Here is a 26,979-nt window from a genome sequence, read left to right as displayed (position 1 = left end):
TGTAAATGTACTAAGAAATGATGATCATGCATCTATGTGATGATGTTAAGAATTACTGATTGCATATGTAGAATGGAATGATTTCTAAATGTTGTGTTAATTTCTTTTTTTTTCTTTAATTAATAAAAAAAAAACAATACTGGAGGATTCATACTTCCTGATCTTAAAACTTATTACAAAGTTACAGTAACCAAAACACATAGTATGAATTGGGAGTTGATAAATAAATCCTTGCATCTATGCCAATTGACTGTTGACAAGGGTCCCAAGTCCACTCAATTGAGAGAAAACAATCTCTTCAACAAATGGTGCTGGGAGAACTGGATGTTCATACAAAAGAATGAAAATTGACTCTGCGCTGGTTTTAAACTGTTATGTACCTCAGAAAAGCCAGGTTCTTTTCATCTTTATCCAATCTTGTGGGGGCAGATATATTGTATGTGGTAGGAACTTTTGATTATATTATTTCCATGGAGATGTTACACACCCAAATGTGTGGCCTTTAGATTAGCTTATTTCCACTGAGTTGTGAACCCACCCACTCAAGGTGGGTCTTAATTGGTTTACTGGAGTCCTTAAAAGAGCTCATGGAGAAATAAAGTGTTCAGATCTGACCCAGAGAGCAAATGCCTAGATGGAGACATTTGGAGATGCTTGAAGAGTCAATACATAGAGCAAACAGATGAAACCAAAAACAGATGTCTAGAGATGCAGAAGGAGCAGAGAGCAGTTTGAACCCAGAAGCCAGGAGAGAAGGACAGTAGACATTGCCATTTGTCTTTCCATGTGGCAGAATAAACGCCCGAATCAGCCTTTCCTGAGAGAAGGTATCCTCTTGTTGGTGCCTTAATTTGGACATTTTCAAGGTCTTAGAATTGTAACTTAATAAGTCCCCTTTATAAAAGCCAATCCATTTCTGGTATCTTGCATTCTGGCAGCTTTAGCAAACCAAAACAGACCCCTACCTCATACCATACATAAAAGTTAATCAAAATGGATCAAAGGCTTAAATATAAGAAACCTAACTATAAAACTACTAGAAGAAAATGCAGAAAAGCATCTTGACCTTGTGTTAGACAATGGTTTCTTAGACCTTACACGCAAAGCACAAACATCAACAACAAAAAAAATAGATAATGAGACCTCATCAAAATTATAAACTTGTGTGCATCGAAGGACTTTATCATGAAAGTAAAAAGACAACCAGTTCAATGGGAAAAAAATATTTGGAAACCACATACACAATAAGGATTTAATATCCTGACTATATAAAGAAATTCACTAATTCAACAATAGAAAGACAAACAATCCAATAAAAATGGGCAAAAGACTTGAATAGACATTTCTCCAAAGAAGGTATACAAATGGCAAAAAAGCACATGAAAAGAAGCTCAACATAACTATTAGGGAAATGCAAATCAAAATCACAATGAGATATAATTTCATATCCAGTAGAATGGTCACTATTAAAAAAACAGGAAATTAAAAGTATGGGAGAAGATATGGAGAAAGAAGAACATTCATTCATCATTGATGGGAATGTAAAATGGTGTAGCCACTGTGGAAGACAGTTTGATGGTTCCTCGGAAAGTTTAGCATAGAATTATCATATGACCTGACAATCCCACTTCCAGATTTATATCTAAAAGCACTGAAAGCAACAATTTGAAGATATTTTCACATTGATGTTCATAGTGGCATTATCACTATTGCTAAAATACTGAGGCAACCCAAGTGTCCATCAACCAAAGAATGGATAAAATGTGACATATATGTGCAATGGAACATTATTCAGCCATAAAATGTAGTCAAGGTTTTCTTAAATAATTTTATTGAGAAATATCCCGACATATACAGTACAACCATATTATACCATCAATGGCTCACAATATCATCATATAGTTGTGTATTTTTCACTATGATCATTTTTAGAACATTTGCATCACTCCAGAAAAAGAAACAAAAGGAAAAAAAAGAGCTCATACATCCCATACCACCTACCCCCCTCATTGATCACCAGTATTTCAAACTACATGATTCTTACCCTTTATCTTCTCCTATTATTTTTTTTTATTCTTTTTTTTCTTACTATCTGTCCATACCCTGGCTATAAGAAGCATCATTCACAATCACAGTCACATTATAAAAGCAATATAGTTATACACTCTTCTTCAAGAATCAAGGCTACTGGAATACAGTTCAACAACTTCAGGTGTTCCCTCTAGCCACAGCACTTACACCATAAACTGAAAATGGGTACCTATATAATATATATAATTGTATATAATTGTAGGTTGTACATATGTTAATTGAATAAAAATTTTAAAAACAGAGGAATGTACAACACAATGAACCCTATTGTAAATGGTGGACTATAGTTAATAGTGCAATTATAAAATGTTCTTTCATGAATTGTAACAAATACCCCACGCTAATGCAAGGTGTTAGTAATAGGGCAGTATATGGGAGCTCTGTATTTTCTGCATAATTTTTCTGTAAACCCACAACCTCTCTAATTAAGAAAAAGTAAAAAAAAAAAGGTAATTCATAACATGTATAACATTGTATTTCTTCATATATATGGGTTAATAAAAAAAAATTTTGTCAGTTTACCAAAATTGCTATTTTTTTAACTGATATAAACACTCCAACCGTACTACCAAAATGTGTAGTTTCTAAAAATGTACCATAAATATTTAATATGTCCCTGGCACACTGTAAATTGTCAAAAGATACCTGTTGAATTGAATTGTGAATGGCAGAAAAAAAAACAAAGTAAGAAGTTCCTTTGTACAATCAAGGTCTTGGCAGGAAACAGATGACACGTCAGCAGAGGTAACTGAGTGAATTTAATAAAGGGTGTAGGCAATAATATAAACCAACTGTTGGTCTAAGCTAAACCAGTAAGGGATGATGCAGTATCCTGGGGCTAGCAAAAACTGGAAGTTACCACCCCAGACTTACAAGAGCAAAGGGAAGCTGTAGTTACAGAACAGTAAAAAAGATTCTAGCTTGCAGCTGCATTTGTACCTGCAGAAGTGAACTCCCCAACAAGAAATGTGGTCTTCCTCAGTGGAATAAAACCACTGCCAAACCATAATGCTATGGGGAGGAAAACAAGGGAACAATGTTCCAACCTCTACTCTCAAATCTTCACCAGTGCCTTCCATTAGTTAATCCAAATGACTCATCGAGGAGGGCGAGATAGTTGGGAAATGCTGACAACAGAGGTTAGCCTCCTGGGGCACAGAACTAGAGGAGAGAGCAGCTAGAAGTATAAATGGAGAATACCCAGAACAAGCACTATGCAGGATTTTTTTGTTTTTTAAATTTACCTCACTTTCCTACTCAGCCTCAAAAAGCAAATGCTAATTTTTCAATTTTTAATAAATATATATGTCACAATATTAATAAAAACACCTTGATGTTACATAGCACTTTACAATTTTTCACATGCATTATCTTTTATTATCCTCAAAATAGGTCTATGCAAACAAATGGGGCAAAGGTTTTCCTGATTTTACAGATGAGGAATCTGAGACCTTAAGAGAAGTTAGGTATATTTTCTTGAGTCATAAAGCTACCAAGTGGCACAGCCCAAACTAAAAAATATGTTTCCTAATATTTCAGCTAAGGCTTTTCTATCACACAATGCTATCATGCTATTTATTTGCAATAGGAATGCAAAATTGATACCCCTGTGAAAAAAATCATTAATCAGCTTTGTTCTAGGCACTGCCCAGAACACAGATGTCATCAACAAACAAGACATAAGGAGAAATACAGAAAATTTTCCATTCTTAGGAAACCACAAGCAATGCTAGAGACTGAAGTAATTGAGTTTTCAATCACATTTTACACATCATTGAAAAGAAGGCATTCAGTAAGGCAAGGAAAGTGTTCAACAGAGAAAAGAAAAAACTTCAGGAAAAGTAGAAAATTATTTAAAGACCGTATCTGTTTTGATTTAGGGTAGTAGAGTAAGTAAGTAGAAGGAAATCACAGTCCCCTCACAATCCCCATGTCACAAAGAGACCTTGCCTATAGAAATCAGGAAGATGATCTCTCTGCTTCTCTTCTCATTTCTATCCCCACTCACCATATAAACATATCCTTTAAGAGCTTAGAATAGCAGCCAACAGTGACTTCTTTTTTACCAGAAACAGGAATACTGAGTCCAGCATATAACTCATTTTTAAGAAACTATTTTAGAACTCTGTATTTTTATCATCTACTACAAAGCATTCAGCTCCCTATAGATGATGAAAGTAATGAATAGTATTCTAATGGCAAAGCTCCAAACACCCTATTCATTCCAAATCTAGTTCCTTAATGTGCAAGCCACATAACCACTTAGGGTTCTATGGTTGCAAGCAACAGAAACATATTAGCTAATTTAAGAAAGAAAATTACTGGAACTCAGAAAATCCTAGGTAGGCTGGAAAATGAGCCTTGTAAACAATCAATTACCCACAATGACCTAGAAGCTAGCAAAGGAGAACTGCCACAGGGATTGCATAACAACATATGCACCTGGGAGAAAAAAAACCCTTAGCTCAAGATTCAAATTCCAAAGAAAGAGCAACCACTTGAAGAAGCCTGTGGTTATATACCCGTCCCTTGGCTTTACTTCCTCAAAAGGAAATAAAGGTGCTATTATAGGACAGGAAAACAGATACAGGACAACAACCAAAAGCAGGGGGTGGGGTGCATTATAGTTACCAGGAGGCTTTCTTCAAAAATTTCTTAGGAGTCTAAGTAGCAGTAGATCTCCAATTTCTAAAACTACATTAGTTAGTAATTGACCACACATAATCAAAGAAAGTGTTTTACCAGATCCTTCCAAAATTTCAACTTGATGACTTTTCACTTACAAAGAACTCACTCTTCATATTACCTAAAAGTTCCCTTATCATTTTATTCCTAAGACAAGGCAGAATTCACCCTTCTTTGGTAACATGCTCACATGGGAAATATTGTCCTGAAGCTTCTAAAGACAAAATACTTCTCAAAATATCTAATTAATAAACACACAAGGATGTTAATGTTGCACATGATAATAATGATAGTCTTATTAACAAGAGCAGCATTAAGTAACGTCTATTAAGCATTATCATGAGCCAGGTACTACTCTTAAGCCGTTGACACAATTTAAACCCCACAACACCCCCAAAAGTAAATATCTAAAACACGTGTTTTTATAGCCCATGTTTTCATTACTCAAAAGGGATTTTCTGTCATATCCCAGTAAAATTCTTCTTCACCCTCAAAAGCAAAAAAACAAAAATTAAAAATCCAGTTCCAGAAATAGACTTGTCATTAAAGTTTAAGAATAACTTAAAATATAAAGTAAATCAAAATGGCTTTCCAACTTTAACTTAAGTGGTTGTGGTCATGATTGCTGTAATAAAAACTACAGGAAAAAACCTAATATTGTCAGAAACATAATTGATGATGAAAACAAATATAAAATTATGGCAAATTTCACTCTGGCCACCAAAGACTCCTGATGAAACGGTAGCTCTATAATTCCCCAGAATGAATTCTTTAAATTAAAATACTTCATGCAGAACAGAAATTAAACAATGAATCAAAGAACAATGCTGTACAGCAGTATGCTTATAAATACACCTAGCAAAGAGGAAACAATTACATCTGTCCATGTAAAAATCCAACTCAACTACAATGTTTCACAGGAGGCTGAATAGGTACTTGTCCCATTGCTTCAAGTTTGGAAGTTCATTTTCTGTAACTCACATAGGGTCCACTGTGACTGGATAAAATGAAATTAGCAACACGAAACTCGTAGGTTTTCTCCATGCTGCAAAACTAGCTGCTCCACACAACTGCACAACTGACTTTCACAATAAACTTCATCCGACGTAACTGAAATGCCACACCGCATTTAATTTTAAATGCTTTACTTGACCAAATGGTCTTATTTAACTATTGACCAGAAGTGGTCCAAGTACATTCTTTTTCCATCCAGCATTAATCTTAGTAAATTTAGCTCCATTGGAATGTCTTAACTACTGAAAACAAAGCAAAAGTCAGCAAGCATACAATCGCATTTGGCTACTCTCAGCACATCATTTTATTTCCTCCTGCTCTCTGCTAACTATTACTCAGCACTTTCGTCTATGAGGGAGGACAAGCAGGTGGTTAAGGAAGTTGTCCTGTCAGCTATATCTTTAATCCAAGGGTTTAAATCTCTGAATAAAAGAAAAATCAATGTTGTAAAGGCAATGTTTGTCAAGGCCATGTAATAAATACACTTACCTTTACAGATTTAATGGATTTCCCTTCCTTGCTGAGCTTCAAAGCTATGAAGAGATAAAAATGAAGGTGCTGAGTTATCTGAAGTAAAACACCCAACATTTTCTCTCCACACCTATAAGTGAAATTTCCATATTCTATACTATACACCATTGGTAAGACTCGTGCTTCATACCTCCCTCATAAGTCATAAACTGAAAATGGTGCATACATCTACCCAGAATTGAATTAAGAAAACCCAGCCAAATCTAGTCAAATCTTTTGGGGTGTGAACTCCTCAACAGAAGAAAAATGGATTACAAAGTACAGAGATGAAAACCAAATTATACATTAGTGCAGCACATTCAATCTGACCACCATTATATTTTCTTATTTCTTTTACTCTCCTCTTTCTTGCACAATCTATTCCCACTTCCCTGAAAAAGGTTTGCTTGGAGAAACCTACTCCATTTATAGGAGCTATATGGTCCTCCGAATCCAGACCCACCACTTGCCTCCAAGAGTATATGTGTGCATACTTAAAGGGACACCCCCCTTCCTCTTCAAAGGGCACAGCTTTCTCTCAGCACAGAGAAACATAAGACAGAGAAAGCATAACTTGATATTTCAAATCAAATCTTAACCTTTAAAAAGCAGCTTAGTGTGACCAAAACATACTATGCACTGACCAATCACAGGCCAGTATGTCAGGATATATAGAAAATTAGAGTTGTTAAGCCATAGTAGTGACTTTAGTCACTTTAGAATCAATGGGCTGATTCTACAGCAGTCCAACATTAATTGCTTGGTGAATCTATAGTCAAAACTAAATGGAATATGTTTTGCTACTATTTTTGGTATAGTTCCAAAATCTCCTCAAGGCGGAATAATTGAAAAGAGCTAACTACTCCATGGCTTTCCCATGATCCTTTTTTTCGCCTATTCAATGTCCAAAGTGGTCACTTTAGCCCTTACTAGGCTATTTCCATCCCATACACCCCCATCCCACCAAAGAGCCCACTACGATGTATAACCATCAAACAAGGTCAGACTTGTCGGCTGTGAGATAAATCTTGGAATATTAATACAGGAGATAAGGTCCTTCAGTGGAATAGCACAAAAAATTCCTCTTTCCTTCTATATTACTTGAATTGCAGTTGGGTTGGGGGAGACATAATTTTATGAACACCGAATAAAATATTAGGACAATGTGTTTTATTAGATCTGACAAATGTATGATTTTGGCAACGTGGAGAGTGAGATGAATCCCTTTCTACTTCAAATGAGAGAAAAGTTAAGCAAAACATAGTGATATCTTTTGAGCCAAACTCAATAGAAAGGAGAAACCCTATATGAAAACATAACGGATGCAAATTTTCCAGAATGAAAGACATGAGTCCTTCTGAAGAAGCCCACCAAGACCTCAACAAGATAAGTATAAGTAGACCCATATTTCAATGTCAGGGGGAAGCCACAGAACATGGGAGGGAGAAAGACTCAAACTCAACCAGACAGAATAACACAGACTTCCTGCAAAAGTACCTGCAGTCAGCAAAAATAAAAGTAAAACAGCAATGGGATAACATGTGCAAAGTACTAAGGGAAAAAAGATTCAACTAAAATACTATACCCATCCTAAACTTATCACTCAAGAATGACAAATATTAACACTTTCAGTAAAAAAGATTGGTTACTATAGTCATTTAGACTCACTAAAAGAAATAGTAAATGAGATACTTAAAGAGCCAAGAGGGCAGCTTAGTGAGATGTGGGATTTAGTTTGTCCTCCAAAGCAGCTAGTAAATAGCCAGTAACAGTACAGAACAACTGCTGGGGCCATGTCACTGGACACACAGCATACCCCAGTCTGGACCAAGTGGACCAGCTGTGAGCCCCCGAAGAACCGTGAGTTCCCCAAGCTGTGGTGGCCAGTGCCCCTCCCCCACAGGCTGCTTCCCAGAGGGGAAAGAAAAGGGACTTTACCAGCAGCAGGGGCTGAGTGCAACAAAACTCCAATTGTGGAATTAATTAACAAATTCTGACTACTAAAAATAGGGCCCCAGCTCAGCTGAACCTTGACTAAAAGTGGAGGTCGCTGGTTTTTGCCCAGGCACAGAGTGGGTAGGGCTGACAGAAAAAGAAAAAAGAAAAAAAACAGAAGTATTTTTGGATCTGAAAAGGTCTGGGCCCTGCAGGAAAGGAGGGGGCACATAGAACCTGGACATACACACAGCAAGGTACCAACTTAAGCTCTTGATTGGCAAACCCGGGGTCCTGCTCTGAAAAGGATTTTTTTTTCTCTTTTGTGGCTGTGTTTTTATGGATTGATTACTCTTTAGATACAGCTGCAAGCCTTCTCAGGCTCCACTGCCCCAGGCATAGGCAGAATTAAGCTTGTTTGAGAGCTTGTCTGGAGCCTGTGCCTTCCCCAGGAGAGGGGTGGGGCCCAGCTCAGGTGGAATCCCTTCCTCAAGGAATTCAGACCCCAGGGTCTGGAAAAGTGAGATTAAAGCCAGCCTACAACCACTCTGCTGTCTCCATCATGCCTCCAGCAGGGAGAGTCTGATGAAGTTAAAGGTACAGCATCACCTTATGCTGGTGGGACATGCAGACAGAAAAGTGCCACATACGGGGCAGGATAGGAAAAATGCAAAGTCCACAGACTTCACAGGAAAGCATTTTAATATGCTTGGACATACTCCAAGACACTTACTAATCAGAATGTCAGATGTCAAAGAGAAAGAGAGAATCTTGAAAGCAGCAAGAGAAAACAATTCATCACATAGAAGGGAAGCCCAATAAGACTATGCGTAGACTTCTCAGCAGAAACCATGGAGGCGAGAAGACACTGGGGTGACATATTTCAGATACTAAAAGAGAAAAACTGCCAACCAAGAACTCTATATTCAGCAATATTGTCCTTCAAAAATAAGGAGGAAATTAAAACATTTGCAGACAAAAAATCACTGAGAGAATTCGTGACCAAGAGACCAGCTCTGCAAGAAATACTAAAGGGAGCAACAGAGACAGATAAGAAAAGACAGCAGAGAGAGGTGTGGAGAAGAGTATAGAAATGAAGACTATCAGTAAAGGTAAAAAGAAGAAAAATTAGATATGACATATAAAATCCAAAAGGCAAAATGGTAGAAGAAACTACTGCCCATATAGTAATAACACTAAATGTTAATGGATTAAACTCCCCAATCAAAAGAAAGACTGGCAGAACGGATTAAAAAACAGGACCCATCTATATGCTGTCTACAGGAAACGCATCTTAGACCCAAGGATAAACACAGTTGAAAGCGAAAGATTGGGAAAAGATATTCCATGCAAATAACAATCAGAAAAGAGCAGGAGTAGCTATACTAACATGCAACAAATTAGACTTCAAATGTAAAACAGTTAAAAGAGACAAAGAAGGATGCTATGTATTAATAAAAGGAACAATTCAACAAGAAGACATAACAATCACAAATATTTATGCACTGAGCCAGAATGCTCCAAAATATATCAGGCAAACCCTGAAAAGAGAAATAGACACATCTACCACAATAGGTGGAGACTTCAATTCCACACTCTCATCAATGGACAGAACATCTAGACAGAGGATCAAAAAGAAACAGAGAATTTTAATAATACAATAAATGAGCTAGACTTAACAGACATATATAGAATATTACACCCCACAACAACAGGATACACCTTTTTCTCAAGTGTTCATCGATCATTCTCAAGGATAGACCATATGCTGGGTCACAAAGCAAGTCTCAATAAATTTTAAAAGACTGAAATCATACAAAACACTCTCAGATCATAAAGGACTGAAGCTGGAAATCAATAACAGGCAGAGTGCCAGAAAATTCACAAATATACGGAGGCTCAACAACACACTCTTAAACAACCAGTGGGTCAAGGAAGAAATTACAAAAGAAGTCAGTAAATATCTTGAGGCAAATGAAAATGAAAACAAAACATATCAAAATTTATGGGCTGCAGCAAAGGTAGTGCTAAGAGGGCAATAGCCCTAAACACCTATATCAAAAAAGAAGAGCAAAAATCAAGGAATTAACTGTCCACTTGGAAGAACTAGAGAAAGAACAGCAAACTAACCCCAAAGCAAGCAAAAGGAAAGAAATAATGAAAATTAGAGCAGAAAGAAATGAAATTGAGAACATGAATACAACTGAGAAAATCAACAAAACCAGAAGTTGGTTCTATGAGAAAATCAATAAGAATGATGAGGTTGACAAAAAGAAGGAGAGAGAGAATGCAAATAAATAAAATCAGAAATGGAAGAGGAGACATAACCACTGACCCCACAGAAATAAATGAAGTAATAAGAGGATACTATGAACAACTTTATGCTAATAAACGAGACAATGTAGATGAAATGGACAACTTACTAGTAAGGCATGAACAACCAACACTGACTGGAGAAGAAACAGACAACCTCAACAAACCAATCACAAGTAAAGAAACTGAATCAGTCATTTGGAAGCTTCCCAAAAAGAAAAGTTCAGGACCAGAAGGACTCACATGTGAATTCTACCAAACATTCAAGAAAGAATTAGTACCAATCCTGCTCAAACGCTTCAAAAATATTGAAGAGGAGGGAAAAAGCTACCTAACTCATTCTATGAAGCCAACATCACCCTCATACCAAAGCCAGACAAAGATATTACAAGAAAAGAAAACTGTAGACCAATCTCTCTAATGAATATAGATGCAAAAATCCTCAACAAAATTCTCGCAAATCAAATCCAACAGCACATTAAAAAAATGATACACCATGACCAGGTAGGATTCATCCCGGGTATGCAAGGATGGTTCAACATAAGAAAATCAATTAATGTAATACACCATATCAACAAATCAAAGCAGAAAAACCACATGATCACCTCGATTGATGCAGAAAAGGCATTTGACAAATTTTAGCATTCTTTCTTATTGAAAACACTTCAAAGGATAGGAATAGAAGGGAACTTCCTCAACATAATGAAGGGACTATATGAAAAACCCACAGCTAACATCATCCCTCAATAGGGAAAAACTGAAAAACATTCCCCCTAAGATCAGGAACAAGACAAGGATGTTTACTATCACCACTGTTATTCAACATTATGTTGGAAGTTCTAGCCAGAGCAATTAGACAACAAAAAGAAACACAAGGCATCAAAATTGCAAAGGAAGAAGTAAAACTCTCACTGTTTGCAGATGATATGATACTATATGTCAAAAACCCTGAAAAATCCACAGCAAAACTGCTAGAGCTAATAAATGAGTATGGCAAAGTGGCAGGTTACAAGAGCAACACTCAAAAAACTCTAGTGTTTCTATACACTAGTAATGAACAATCTGAGGGGGAAATCAAGAAAAAAAAATTCCATTTACAATTGCAACCAAAAGAATAAAATATTTAGGAATAAATTTAACTGAAGATACAAAAGACCTATATAAAGAAAACTACAAGAAATTGTCAAAAGAAATCACAGAAGACCTAAATAAATGGGAGGGCATACCGTGTTCATGGATTGGAAGACTAAATACAGTTAAGATGTCAGTTCTACCTAAATTTATTAACAGATTCAATGCAATTCCAATTAAAATCCCCAAAACTTATTTCTATTCAGAAATAGAAAAACCAAAAACCAAATGTATCTGGAGGGGTAGGGTGCCCCAAACAGCTAAAAATATCCTGAGAAAGAAAATGAAGTTGGAGGCTTCACAATACCTGACTTTAAGCATATTATGAAGCTACAGTGGTCAAAACAGCATGGTACTGGCATAAAGATAGATATACTGATCAATGGAATCGAATAGAGTGTTCAGATATAGACCCTCTCATCTATGGAGAATTGATCTTTGATAAGACAGTCAAGCCAATTCACCTGGGACAGAACAGTCCCTTCAATAAATGGTGCCTAGAGAACTGGATATCCACATGCAAAAGAATGAAAGAGGATCCATATTTCACACCCTACAAAAATTAATTCAAAATGGTTCAAAGACCTAAACATTAGATCTAAGACCATAAAACTTTTACAAGAAAATGTGGAGAAATATCTTATCAATCTTATAACAGGAGGCGGTTTCCTAGACTTTACACCCAAAGCACGAGCACTGAAGAAAGAAAGAAATGGGAACTCCTCAAAATTAACCACTTTTGTGCATCAAAGTTCTTCATGAAGAAAGTAAAAAGACAGCCTATACAATGGGAGACAATATTTGGAAATGATCTATCAGATAAAGGTCTAGTATCCAGAATACATAAAGAGATTGTTCAACTCAACAACAAAAAGACAGACAACCCAATTACAAAAGGGGCAAAAGACATGAACAGACACTTCTCAGAAGAGGAAATACAAATGGTCAAAAGGCACACGAAAAGATGCTCAACTTATCTGGCTATTAGGGAAATGCAAATCAAAACCACAATGAGATACCATCTCACACCCACCAGAATGGCCATTATCAATAAAACAGAAAATGACAAGTGCTGGAGAGGATGTGGAGAAAGAGGCACACTTATCCACTGTTAGTGGGAATGTCAAATGATACAACCACTATGGAAGGCAGTGTGGCAGTTCCTCAGGAAGCTAAGTATAGAACTGCCATATGATCCGGCAATACCATTGCTGGTTATCTACTCAGAGGATATGAGGGCAAGGACACAAATGGACATTTGCTCACCAATGTTTACAGCAGCATGATTTACAATTGCCAAGAGATGGAAACAGCCCAAATGTCCACCAACAGATAGATGAGTGGCTAAACAAGCTGTGGTATATGCATACGATGGAATATTATGCAGCTGCAAGACAGAATCAAGTCATTAAGCATGTAACAACATGGATGGACCTTAAGGACATTATGCTGAGTGAGATTAGCCAGAAACAAAAGGAAAAGTACTGTATGGTCTCACTGATATGAACTGACATCAGCGAATGAACTTAGAGAATTTCAGTTGGTAACAGAGACCATCAGGAGCTAGAAATAGGGTACATATTGGGTAATTGGAGCTGAACGGATACAGATTGTGCAACAGGAGTGATTGTAAAAATTCAGAAATGGATAGCACAATACTACCTAACTGTAATACAATAATGTTAGAACACTGAATGAAGCTGAGTGTGAGAATGATAGAGGGAGGAGGCCTGGGGGCACAAATGAAATCAGAAGGAAAGATAGACAATAAAGATTGAGATGGTAAAAAAAAAAAAAAAGATATACTTGAATAAAAAAGACTTAATCTCAGAAGGAAGGAGCGGGAATAAGAAGCAAAGGTAAACTGAGAAATTAGATAGCATGATGATAAATCTTGTCATTTTAGTTGTAAATAATGGATATTTAATAATAATTACTAAGGCCTGATTGTAAAAACCAACAACAATGACCAATTTTTAGAGTTTCTAAATAAGGTGAACATAGACTGGTTGGCCACAATCATATGGAATAAGGGTGGGGGGAATGGATTGTTTAAGAGGAAGAGAAAGAGACTGAATAACTAGTTAAAGATATTTGTTTAAGCTACTGATTAACTTGTTAAGGATAACAGCAAATTCTTCCCCTAGATATATATATCCAAAGAGACTCACGTGTGCTTATAGAGATGTGTACAAGAATGTTTAAAGCTGCACTGCTTGAATAGGGAAAAAAAAAAATTAAACAAGCCAAATATCAATAGTACAAGGAATAACACATTTTAATAGATTCTTACAATAGAATATTATATAGCATTGGAAAAATTATGAAATAGCTATACACATCAACATGGATGCCTCTCAAAAATACGATGCAGAATAAAAGAAGCAAGTCAAGAACACCATGCATGATGCTGATAATTTACAAAGTTCAAAAAAGCAAAAATAAATACTATCTTGTTTCAGAATATAATACATAGGTGGCAAAATTATAAAGAAATGCAAAGAGATAAACTACACAGAATTCAGATTAGTATTTACCTTGGGGGCGAGGAGGAAATAGGGGAGAAGCATATGCAAGGATTCTGAAATATGACAATGCTCTATTTCTTGGCCTAGGGAAAGGTATTTCTCTGAGTATTAACTTTATTTTCTTTAAAGTGTACATGTACCATTTCAAAAATTATTTTGTATGTATGCTCTTTTTCATAATTTTAAAGCATACAAGAGTAACTACCAAATGAACAGAAACAGAATTTATAATTTCCAAACCAGATGAGGGGACTAAATGAAGCAAAGGAAACTCAATGAATTCTACAGAAGAATAGGATGGAAGGGAGAAAGAAGCATGAGCATTCAGTGACTCAAAAACACAAAGTAAAATATTTAAATTAAGTCCAAGCATGTCAGTCAACATAGTAAATGTATTAGCTACATCTGTTAAAAGAAAAATTTTTCAGATGGATATTTTTTTAAAATCTTACTATGCAATGTTTATAAGAAACACATCAAAATATATTTGATACACAAATTAGAAATTTCAAGTATGGAAAACTCCACACCAAGCAAACAGTAAACAAAAGAAAGCTGATAGGGAGAGGTTGCAAAGTAGACTTTAACAATAGTAGAAGAATAGGTATTCCTATTAGTTATCTATTGCTACATGACAAATTACCAATAATAATAATATATTATCTCTCATGATTTCTAAGGATTAGTAATGCAGGCAGGGTATAGCAGGATAGTTTTTCCATATGCCATGATGCCTGAGGCCTCAGCTGGATATGAAAGTTAGGGGTGGAATCATCTTAAGTCTCCTTTCCCAATATCTCTACCCCTGGTTGTGTTAGCTGTTGGTTGCATTAAGAGTAGCCACTAGAATAGTCTTGACACTATTTGATCTCTCTTGGCCACTGATGCCTTATTTTATTACACTTCTTTTTCCCCTTTTGGTCTAGAAGGTGTTGTGGATCCCACAGTGCCAAGGCCAGATTCACCCCAGAAGTCATATCCATGGTGTCAGGGAGATTTTTCACCCCTGAATGTCACGGCCAACAGAGGGGATGGTAATGACTTTCCTGGCAGAGCTGGGCTTAAAGAGAGAGAGGCCATATCTGAGCAACATAAGAGGCTTCCTGGAAACAACTCTTAGGCCTCATTGTGCGTAGTCTTAGATTGTCCCCTACAGAAATATGTTTCATAAGGGCAAGACTCAAAATAAAGGGCTTGGTCTATTTTCTTGGAGTCCCCAATGACTGAGAAGATACCTGGGGTTTCCCAAATTGGAAAGTTTAATAGTACCATTCTACTTATATATATATATTTTTTCCTTTAGACCCTCAAGGGGCTCTACTAATACTTCTTAATTATCAGCCACCATAGCCTGAGATAGATCCTAGGATTTCATTAAGCTATCCAGAATTACAAGGCCTTGTTCCCATTCTAGACTACAGGAGTTTGGGTTATTTAAATGAGCTATCCAGACAGGTTGATTTGGATTATGTGTTACCAAAAATTAGGTTCCAGACATAATAAACCTCTTTGCCTTTGGTCTCATATACCAAGTGAAGGTCAAGAATACATACACTATTATCTTTTACTCTGTATTCTGATTTACCTTAGACCCAGCCAGATTGGCTTCGTTTTTAACTCTAAGTGAGGCCTATTCTCTTTTATGATTACTATAACTGTTATTACATATAGTTATGCTAACTTTCAGGGCTGTAGCACTCCACCATTTCTGGGTCTTAGGTGTCACAGAGTTATTCAAAATTCCAGGGAAATACCAGCTAATACACATATGGCTCTGTGTCTTAGGATCTAGAAATACTTTTACAACTTCAGACTAAGTGTGGTTGCTATATAGGCTTACAAACTAGGCTCCAATTTTCTTATAAGTATTTTCTGAAAGACCTTAGCATACTCATTCTTTTGTTTCTGGCTTATTTTGCACAGCACATTATCCCCAAGGTTTATGCAGTTTGGTGCCTCTCCACATCCTTCCTTTTTGTAGCCACACCATATTCTATTACATAAATGTATCAAAGTTTGTCATTCTGCTTCTCAGCCACTGCACACTTTGGCTCCCTCCATCTATTTGGCATTATGGATAATGTCCAAAATAAACAAACCATATCTTACAGTATCCTCACTTGATTGTACAATCAGCAGCACTTTCCATTTTAGACAATTTTCTTTGGTCCATAATGACAAAGAATGGCAAACACAGCAAGATCAACTATCAAATCAAAACTACCCTTTATCATTTGTCCCTCTCCCCTCAATTAGTTGTCCCTGGTATTGCCATGGTACTGTTGATGTTTTCCTGTTAACTACTGGCCATAGCATACATTTTTAGATTTCCCCCACATCCCTCTACTATTGGCTCTTTGTCCACCATCGAACCTTTGAATTTCATGCAAGAATTTATCTCTAGTTGTAGATTTAATCAGTGGGATACAGAGCATAATACATCTCCTTTCAATCATACTCACCTCAATATGGTAATGTTACTTATAACTCAATATGGAAATGATGGTACTAATTAGTTCCCATCATTTCTATCCGTTTCCTTGCATTTAGGGTCAATGTCATTGGGTAGCCTTTCCCCCATCTCTAGCTTTTGTGTACCTCTAGGTCTACTATATTCTACAGCATAACCTCTGAGATTACCTTTACCAGAATCATAAAAGCAAAATCATACAGTATCTGTCCTTTTGTGACTGACTTATTTCACACAGCATTATGTCCCCAAGGTTCATTTTGTTGTCATATACTTTGGGACCTCATTTTGTCTTACTACTGCATAATATCCCTTCATATGTATATACCATATTTTGTTTATCTACTCATCTCTTGATGGGCATTTGGATTCTCTCCAACTTTTTTGGAAATTATGATTAGTGCCACTATGAACATCACTGTAGACATGTTTGTTCAAGTCACAGCTTTCAGCTCTTCAAAATATATAGTATTGGTATTGCCAGGTCATAGGGCAACTCAATATTTAGTTTTCTGAGGAGCCGCCAAACTTTTCCACAGTGGTTGCACCATTACACATTCCCATCAACAGTAAATAAGTGTTCCAATTTCCCCATATCCTCTCCAACATTTGTAGTTTTCTGTTTAACAGCAGCCATTCTTACAGGTGTGAGGTTAATCTCACCGTCATCTTAACTTGCATCACCCTTATAGCCAATGAAGATGAGAAGATCTCATGTGCTTTTTAACCATCTATATTTGCTCTTCAGAAAAGTGTCTATTCATATCCTCTATCCATTTTATAATTGGGTTGTTTGTTCTTTTGTTGTTGAGCTGTACAATTTCTTCATGTACTCAGGATATCAAGCCTTTATACTCTTTGTGGTTTCCAAACATTTTTTCCCATTGAATTAGCTTCCTCTTCACCATTTTAGCATAGTCCTTTGAGGCACAGAAGCTCTTGATCTTAAAGAGTTTCCATTTATCTATTTATTCTTTTGCTGCTTGTGCTTTAGGCATAAAGTTTAAGAAGCTACCTCCTATTACTAGTTCTTGAAGATGTTTCCCAGCATATTCTTCTAGAAGCTTTGTAGTACTGGTTCTTACATTTAGGTCTTTAATTCATTTTGAATTAATTTTTGTATAGGGTATAAGGTAGGGGTCCTCTTTCATTCTTTTGGCTATTGATATCCAATTCTTCCATGCCCGTTTATTGAAAAGACTATTCTGTCCCAGTTCAGTGGATTTGGGAACCTTATTGAAGATCAATTGTCCATAGATTTGGTGATCTATCTCTGCACTCTTGAGTTGATTCCACTGGTTGATACTTCTATCTTTGTGCCAGTACCATGCTGTTTTCACCACTATGGCTTTATAGTAAGCTTTAATGTCAGAAAATGATAGTCTACCCACTTTGTTCTTTTTTAGGATATCTTTAGCTATTTAGTGTGTGTTAGTTTGCAAGCTGCCTGAATGCAATATATCAGAACTAGAACAGCTTTTAAAAAGGAGAATTTAGTAAGTTACAAGTTTACAGTTCTAAGCCTATTAAAATGTCCAAACTAAGGTGTCCATGGAGAAATAGCTTAATTCAAAGAAGGCCGATGGGTCAGGAACACCTCTGTTAGGTGGTTAGTCATATAGCTGGCATCTGCTGGTCCCTTGCTTGTGGACTCTGCTGCATTCAGCCTCTATTCCTGTGGGAGTTCCTCATTTTGCTTCTCCAGGGCTGGCATTCATTACTTGGCTTCCCTTGGCTCTCTCCAAGTTTTGGCTTGCTTAACATCTCGTGGTGACATCTGCTGGGTTCCAAGCATCTCCAAACATCCATGTCTCTGTTCTCCAAGTGTTGGTATCTGTATCAGCTCTGCTCTGAAATTTCTGTCAGCTCTGTCATTTCTGTCGTTCTTCAATCTCTCCAAAATGTTTCATCTTTTAAAGCATCCAGTAAACTAATCAAGACCCATCTGGAATGGATGGAGTTACATCTCCACCTAATCAGAGGCCACACCCACAATAGTGAATGTCACATCTCTGTAGAGATAATTTTATCAAAAGTTTCCAATCTAAAGTATTGAATCAGGATTAAAAGAAACGGCTGCTCCCACAAGACTGGATCAGGATAAAAACATGGCTTTTCTGGGGTACATGATATCTTCCAACTGGCACACAGGGTCTCTTTGTCTTCCAAATAAATTTGATAACTAGCTTTGCCAAGTCTTCAAAGTTGGTTATTGGGATTTTGATTGCTATTGCATTGAATCCGTAGATCAATTTGGGTAAAACTGACATCTTGATGACATACAAACTTCCTATGCCTAAGCATGGAATGTCTTTCCATCTATTTAAGTCATTTTAAAATTTCTTTTAGCAATGTTTTGTAGTTTCCTGTGTACAAGTCCTTGACATCCCTGGTTAGGCTTATTCCTGGATACCTGATTCTTTTGGATGCTATCTTGAATGGAATTTTTTCCTTAATTGTCTCCTTAGCCAAGTCATTCTTTGTACACAGAAATATTACTTATTTTTGTACATTAATCTTGTATCCTGCCACTTTGCTGAATTTATTTATTTATTAGCTCAGTAGCTTTGTCCTAGATTTTTCAGGGTTTTCTAGGTATAGGATCATGCCAACTGCAAACAGTGAAAGTTTTACTTTGTCTTTTCCTATTTGGATGCCTCATTTTTTTTTCTGTCTAATTACCCCAGCTAGAACTTCTAGTACAATGTTGAATAATAGCGGTGGCAATGGGCATTCTTATTTCAATCTTAGGAACAATGCTTTCAGTCTCCCACTGGTGAATACGATGCTGGTTATGGGTTTTTCATATATGCCTTTAAGATATTAAGGAAATTTCCTTTGATTCCTGCCTTTTGAAGTGTTTTTATCAGAGAAGGAAGCTCAATTTTGTCAAATGCTTTTTCAGCATCAATCAATATAATCGTGATTTTTCCCTTCCGATTTGTTAATGTGCTGTATTACCTTGATTGATTTTCTTGTGTTGAACTGCCCTTGCATTCCTGATATAAATCCCACTTGGCTTTTGTATATAATTCTTTTAACATGTCTAGATTTGATTTGCTAGTATTTTGCTGAGGATTTTTGCATCTATGTTCATTAGGGAGATTGGTCTTTAGTTTTCCTTTCTTGTAGCATCTGGTTTTGGCATTAGAGTGACATTAGCTTCATAAAAACAGTTAGTATTCCTCTTACCTCAATTTTTTTGCAAGAGTTTGAGCAGGACTGATGTTAGTTCTTTTTGGAATGCTTGATAAAATTCCCCTGTGAAGCCATCTGGTCCTGGACTTTTCTTTATGGGAAGGTTTTGATGACTGACTGAATCTCTTTGTAATTGGTTTGTTGAGATCTTCTATTTCTTTTTGAGTTGGTTTAGGTAATTTGTGTGTTTCTAGGAATTGGTCCATTTCATCTAAGTTGTCTAGTTTATTTCATATAGTTGTCGAAAGTATTCTCTTATGCTTTTTAAAATTTCCTCAGGATCCATAGTAATGACACCCATCTTATTTCTGAACTTGTTTATTTGTGTCCTCTCTCTCTCTCTTTTTTTTTTTTTTTTTGGTTAGTCTTGCTAGGGGTCCATCTTTTCTTTTTTTTTTTTTTTGAGGGGGGTTGCATGATCCATGAAGGAGTCCAACAATCCTAATGATTTTCTCAAAGAACCAACTTTCGGCTTGGTTTGTTCTTTCTATTGTTTTATTGTTCTCCAGTTTGTTTATTTCTGTTTTAGTCTTTGTTATTATTTCTCTTCTTTTATTTGCTTTGGGGTTAGTTTGCTGTTCTTTCTCTAAATTCTCCAGGTGAGAATTTTTGCTAGTTCTTGTTTTTTAATATAGGCATTTAGGGCAATAAATTTCCCTCTCAGCACTGCCTCTGCCACATCCCATAAGATCTGATATGTTGTATTCTCATTCGTCTCCAGATATTTACCAATTTCTCTAGCAATTTCTTCTTTGATCTATTGATTGTTTAAGAGTGTATTGTTTAATCTCCATATATTTGTGAAAGCCCTGGTTCTTTGGTGATTATTAATTTCCAGTTTCATTCCACTGTGGCCAGAGAATATACTTTGGATAATTCCAATCTTAGCGAATTGATAAAGACTCATTTTGTGCCCCAGCATATGATCTATTCTAAAGAGCATTCCTTGTGCAATACAGAAGAATGTATATCCTTGTGTTTTGTAGTGTAATGATCTATATATGTCTATTAGGTCTAATTCATTTATCACATTGTTTAGGTTCTCTATTTCCTTATTGATCCTCTGTCTGGTTGTTCTATATAGTGGAGAGTGGAAGTCCCCCACTATTATGGCTGAAATGTCTACAGCTCCCTTAAATTTTGCAAAAGTTCGCCTCATGTACTTTGGAGCTCCCTGACTGGGAGCATAAACATTTCTGATTGCTATTTCCTCTTGGTGAATTTTCCTCTTCTCTTATGATGCCTTTACACTTGAAGTCTGTTTTATCTGATATTACTATAGCTACTCCTGCTTTCTTTTGTTACAGCTAGCATAGTAAATCTTCTTCCTTCCTTTCACTTTCAGTCTATTTGTATCATTGGATCTAAGACGTGTCCCTTGTAAAAAAGCATATAGATGGATTATATATTTTAATCTATTCTACCAATCTGTATCTTTTAATTGGTGGGTTTAGTCCATTAACATTCAAAGTTATTACTGCAAAAGTATTTCTTGAATCTACCATCTTATCCTTTAGTTTTATTTGTCATATCTGTATTTTCTTTTCCCTCTCTCTCTCTCTCTCTCTCTCTCTCTCTCTTCTTTTTTTGAATGGGTAGGTACCAGGAAACAAACCCGGGTCTCCAGCATGGCAGGCAAGAACTCAGCCTGCTGAGCCACCATGGCCCCCCTCTCTCTTTTTATCCTTTAAATTATCCTTACTGGTACTCTTCAGTTCTGTGCCCTCCTCCAAACCTCCCTCTCCTGTCTTCTTTTTATAACTGACAGGACTCCATTTAGTATTTATTGTAGAGCAGATCTCTTGTTGACTATTTCTGTCAGTCTTTGTTTGTCTTTGAAGATTTTAATCTCTCCCTCAATTCTGAAGGACAACTTGGCTGGATATATAATTCTTGACTAGAAGCCTTTCTTATTCAGGTCTCAAATATATCAGATCACTACCTTCTTGCTTCCATTGTGCCTGTTAAGTAGTCTGAACTTAGTCTTATGTGTTTTCCCTTATATGTAGTACATCGTTTTTCTTGTGCTGCTTTCAGGACTTTCTGTTTCTCTTCAACATTTGACACTTTGATTAGTATGTGTCTTAGAGTAGGCCTATTTGTATTTATTCTATTTGGAGTTCATCGGCCTCTTTGATTTATGTATTTATATCTTTTACAAGGGTTGGAAAGACTCCCCCAATTATATTTAATTTAATTTAATTTAATTATTTATTTATTTTTGGCATCGGCAGGCTCTGGGTATCGAACCCGGGTCTCCAGCATGGCAGGCAAGAATTCTGCCACTGAGCCACCATTGCACCGCCCCCCAGTAATATTTTTAAGTAACTTTCCTAGCCCTTTTCTCTTCTTTTCTTCTTCTGCGACACTAATGATTCTTATATTTGTGTGCCTTTCGTGTCCATCATTTCCCTAAGATCCAGTTCCAGTTTTTCCATCTTTCTTTCATTTGTTCTTTTGTATACTGTAGTTCAATTGTGCTGTCTTCTAGCTCACTTTTTCTTCCTTCTGCTTCTTTGAACCTGTTATTGTCGTGCATCACTAGTATATTTCTAATTTGGTCTCCTGTATCTTTCATCTCTGTGAGATCTGCTATTTTTCTATTTAAACTTTCAAAAATTATTTTTTATGCTCTTTTAGTGTCTTCCTGATATCTTTTATTTCTTTTAAACATCATTGAGTATTTGTTCCATATTCTGTGTTCCCTCCAATGTTTTGATGTGGTTGTTGGCTGGGTCATTTCTGCCTGTCTCTTCATGTGCTTATGACTTTCCATTGTGTTCAGGGCATTTGATTATCTTAGTAAGATTATTTTGCAAGCTGGTTTCCTTCCCTAGTCTAAAGTTTTGTATTTATTTGGTTTTGCATTAAAATTTCCTTTTGCACTTGGTTTGTAAGTAATTTTCCATCAAACCAAGACCTGGATCTCATATAGTGAGTATAGTTCTACTTGAGAGGCTATTAAAAGCTAAGTACGGATGCACGGGTATTTCAGTGGCAGAACCCCTGCCTGCCATGTGGAAGATGCTGGCTTGATTCCCACCCCATGAACCCAACAAAGAAGAAGAAGAAGTAGAAAACACACCTCAACAGTATTAGGCCCTAAAGCCAGAAGGAGACACCCCAGGATATATTGGGAATGGACTCAGATTGGTGCCCAGATAAAGGAGAGAAAATAATAATAAAAATATCAAATTCAAAAAATAAATAAATAATAATTAAAATATAAATACATAAAAATATATAATAAAAATTAAAAATAAAGAAATAACAATACCACTAATAAAATTTAGAGCAAGAAAATATATAGAAAACACAAAAAAAAGAAAAAAAGGAAAAAAAAAAACCTAGACAGATAGGGAGTTTGCCAGCCTGCCCTTACTGCTTCTCACCAGCAGGTGGGCCCTTGAGGCACCTCCCCTTAGGCCCACACCTCTCTGACTGCAGCTGCTAGCTAGGAAGCTGGAGTGCACAGTCAGGGGAGAGGAGGTTACTCTGTTCCTGTAGCGGTGGGATAGCTGGTCCTGGCACAAGACAGCAGAGCAGAGAGCTGTGCTTGGCGCCCAGCAAATCCTCCACATACCACACATGACAGGATGGCTATTCGGGGCACCCAGTCAGGGGAACTCTCCCAGTGCCCGGAGGCCCAGCTCTTAGCAGTGGACAGCTGGGCCCACCTCCAGGCTCCCCATGGTCTGGAATGGAGAGAAGAACAGTTCCCTCCAATCTGCACCTCCCCACACTTCATCATCCACCCCCAGTGGGGATCACAGCCAATCTAACCTACCCTGCTTTCCCCATTCCAAACCTCCACCTCTCTCCTCCCCAAGAATCACTGAAGACGCTCTACTATCACTCACCCACCGAGAACTACAGTCCTAGTCATTCTCTCCTAGTACCCTATCTTGTCCCATAGAGTAGGGGTGAACTCAAGTCACCCTACTCCGCCATCTTCCCAGAAGTCAGAAGCTATATTTTTTATGACCTAGCCTTAGAAGTCACATTACACCATTTATGCTGTACTCAGTTGGTCAAGGAAGTCACAGACCCCTGCCTAGATTCAAGAGAGGAGAACAAACGCCCCACCTTTCAATGGAAAGAGTATCAGTTACACAATAAGAAGAGCATACGGCCTGGAGAAATGTATTGCTGTAACCACCTCTGAAAAATGCAATCTCTCTGTATTCTATACAAGCACACACGTAACATATGCAAAAACTGACTATATATTAGACTGCAAAGGCTGTCTCAACAAATATTAAAAAAAAAAAAAAACCAGACTAAGTTCTCAGATACAATACAATAAACTTGGAAATCAATTATGAAGTGAAATTTTTAAAATATGTTCAAAAATTAAAACTATTATGAATGACAGTTTCCATTTCTGACTTGGGGTTGGACAAGGAATCTACTGCATTAGGAATCACATCTGGAGTCAAAGATCAGCAGTTTAGTTATGGATATAATGAACCTGAGGTGCATCTAAAAGAAGATGTCCAGGTAAGCAGTTGTGTATATAGGTCTGGAGCTCAGAAAGGAGGCCTGGAAGTAGGTAGTAACTACAGTGGTAAGTGTAGAAGTAACTGTTGAGGGAGAAGGTATAGATTAGGAAGGTAAGAAGGTCTATCAGTGATCTTTGAGGAAGTTCAACATTTAACATGTTGAGGAGGATGAATTATACATAGGAGAGAGAAGAGTAGCCAGTGTGATAGGACAAAAATCTTAAGGGTCACAGAAAGTTCAAGTGAAAACAGTACTAAAAATGCTTAAAATGAAGGTCACTGGTAAACTCAGTAAGAGCTGTTTAAATACTGAAGGAGGCAGAATTTAGTTTAGAGGTTAAGAAATGCATAGTAACTATTAAAATGGAAAAAGTAAGTGAGGCAACTCTCAGGTAAGTTTAGCTGTGAAGGTGAAGAAAGACAGTGGCAACTAAAGTAGAACTAAGAACTGATACAGAGTTTGTGTAGTTTTTAGACTGAAAACAACCGAACATGTGCAAAGGTGATGAGAAGACCCATTTCTGACAAAGAGGCTGAACGTAGATATACGAAAAATGGTAACCAGTACTGAAGGTTTCTGAGGTCAGAAGGGAGAAGTGAAGAGATTGGTCTTAGATCTTTGGTCTCACTCACCTTAATCCTATGAAGTCTTGTGGTAGTCACTTAGGCTATGGTCTTAAACTCTTACCTTCTTGTGTGCTTGTTTTTATCACCTAAATTAGTGTCTCTGCCCTGTAAAACCTATGATCTTTACTGTTCAAACCCAGCTGACCCTACTTATGCATCTCCAGCTCCAGATTCTACCTAGTGCCCAACAGTCATTCAAAAACTACTTGTTGAATAAATGAGAACAAACAGATTCTACAGTCTTTGTGTCCATCTTTGGTGCCTGAAAATGTGCGTGTGTGAGATAATTATCCAAAGTCAGAGCAAGTCAGAATCAGAAAACTCTTGTTCTAGTGTTGCAAGTGTGTATCTCTGGACAAAAGTCAGCAATACCCACTCAAACTAGCTCTCTCTTTATCATGTTTTCTTTGGCCCAAAAACTTCAGGACCTAAATTTCTACAGCCCATGAAAACATTTTCACCTACAGCTGGACAGTGTTATACCACTTCCCATCCTCTTCATCCCTAACTGGTCCACATTTTATTCTACAGCAGACAAATTCTGTATCCTTCATATGACCTCCTGTGGGTCACAAAGTACATTTAAATAAATCCAAATAGGGCCAGGCTTCACTTGCTCCTTAAAAGAAATAAACATGGAAGCAGAGCAATATAAGCCAATAACATATTCATTTAACTTGGTGGTTTTTCTGAGGATAGCTTCAAGAAAATCTTTACCACTTCCAAGCACCTCAATCCATTATCAAACCCTTGGTCCCCTTAAAAATATGGCCCTGAATTAAATAAATATCTTTCCAAATATAGAATTCTGGTTTGATTTCGATTCATCTTTTTCCAGTTGAAACCACTTGCTTGGAAGTATATGATTGCACCATACTTATAACAATATTACCTGGAATTGAGGAATTTGCTTCCATTGTTGCATTTTGCAGCCCACATCTGAGTTTACTGCCATGTTAAGGGACTAGTTATTGGCCTTTGAGTCTTTTACAAATATCTACACACCTAGGAAAGAAGACTTTCACTCACATACAAGAATAAAGACACTGAATAAATTCACCCTTCACTTTCATGCTTATGCCACATTCAGTGAGCTGTTCCAGCAGACAAATTACGGCAACATCCTTTCAAATGATAGCCCATTTTCAACTAAGAGAAGACTCTTAACCCTTTTTCCAAAACTTTTTTTAACATATCAGTGAAAATCAGGCAGTTGGAAAACAGAACCCTGGTTAAACTACCTGATGATAAATTAATGTTTTATACATAGGGAATTATTTGAGAATCTGGATCCTGATTTAAACCCTCAAAAGAAACAGCAGCAAAGGCTGCCAAAACCTCATACTTCTAATATATGTTCCTAGAAGTTTTATTTCTCTTTATATATGTATTTCCTATAGAGTATTTTCAGAATTTGTGAAACTCTGATACAATTAGGGTTCATGGGGATCGTCAGAATAATTCTTAATTTTGTTATTCACCTTGAAAACTGATCTCCGTTGTCAAAACATAAGTGAAAATCTTTCCACTAAACCATAAGTTCCACAGAGATACATACCATGTCTATTTTGTCCTGCAGTACAAGAAAAAACCTAGAGGCTCTAGGACAGTATCAGCATATTAGCATCATTCAATAAAATTTGCTATATAAAAGAATATTATAAGTTTACTAGTAAAATTGCAAACTGAGCATTCTTAAGGTGAGGTTATCACTCCACCACCACCCATTTCCTTAATTTCTACTCTAAGCTTTCAAAAGATGTAAAGATCTGTCTCTATTGAATAAATACTTCTGTGACTTGAGACAATACACACACACACCAACACCCAAACCAGCACATCCTTGCCACACCTGTTCAAGGCTGTCATATCTGCCAGACATCAAAAAAGTAAATTTGCCAAGTAGCACAAGCTCTACAAAATCATTAGGCAACATAGAAGGAATAGAATACCAATCAGCTTATCAGCATCTGAA

At 36.8% G+C, this 26,979-nt stretch overlaps 1 protein-coding gene across 7 annotated transcripts in view; it reads right to left on the bottom strand.

Moving 5' to 3' along the window:
* FHIT (fragile histidine triad diadenosine triphosphatase) overlaps positions 1–26,979 on the bottom strand; it is a 1,619,043-nt gene that overhangs the window by 1,565,950 nt on the left and 26,114 nt on the right. For 5 of the 7 annotated variants that reach the window (XM_077128814.1, XM_077128815.1, XM_077128813.1 and 2 more), the window contains one exon: positions 6,280–6,323. The exons of the other annotated variants lie outside the window; for them this stretch is intronic. The gene's annotated coding sequence lies outside the window, so the exon portion shown is untranslated. The remainder of the gene's footprint in view (positions 1–6,279; positions 6,324–26,979) is intronic. 7 annotated transcript variants of the gene reach the window in all.

This window comes from Tamandua tetradactyla, chromosome 15, assembly GCF_023851605.1.
Source record: "Tamandua tetradactyla isolate mTamTet1 chromosome 15, mTamTet1.pri, whole genome shotgun sequence".
Lineage (NCBI taxonomy): Eukaryota > Metazoa > Chordata > Mammalia > Pilosa > Myrmecophagidae > Tamandua > Tamandua tetradactyla.
The sequence above is the reverse complement of the archived record's forward strand: the minus strand, read 5'-3'. Positions and strand labels throughout refer to the sequence as shown.